The sequence below is a fragment of the Crinia signifera genome, chromosome 12, assembly GCF_055691185.1.
Source record: "Crinia signifera chromosome 12, ASM5569118v1, whole genome shotgun sequence".
NCBI classification, from domain to species: Eukaryota; Metazoa; Chordata; class Amphibia; order Anura; family Myobatrachidae; genus Crinia; species Crinia signifera.
The window spans coordinates 72333813-72334221 of NC_139228.1; positions in this window are offsets into that span (position 1 = coordinate 72333813).

Here is a 409-nt window from a genome sequence, read left to right on the forward strand (position 1 = left end):
TTACTGTACAAACCAACCATAGAGACGGAGAGAGAGAAAGAGCGGCGCTGCCTGTCAACTCCAATGCTGACTGAGCCTGTACTAGGTGTAGTGTACCAAAAAGCAATAATCACAGACAGCATAGACCAGGCATGTCCAAACTATGGCCCTCTAGCTGTTGTGAAACTACAAGTCCCATCCCGCCTTGCCACAGTTTTGCTATTAGGAAATGCTAAAACTATGGCAAGGCATGATGGGATGTGTAGTTTCACAACAGCTGGAGAAAAATCGTTTGGAGTTTGGACATACCTGGCATAGACCATGATACTACGTGTGACTGTCTGCTGTCTGTTCCTCAGTATGCTGGCCACACAGTCACCTGCTCTATTATATTAATATGGACATATTATATCAGGGGAGGAATAAGACA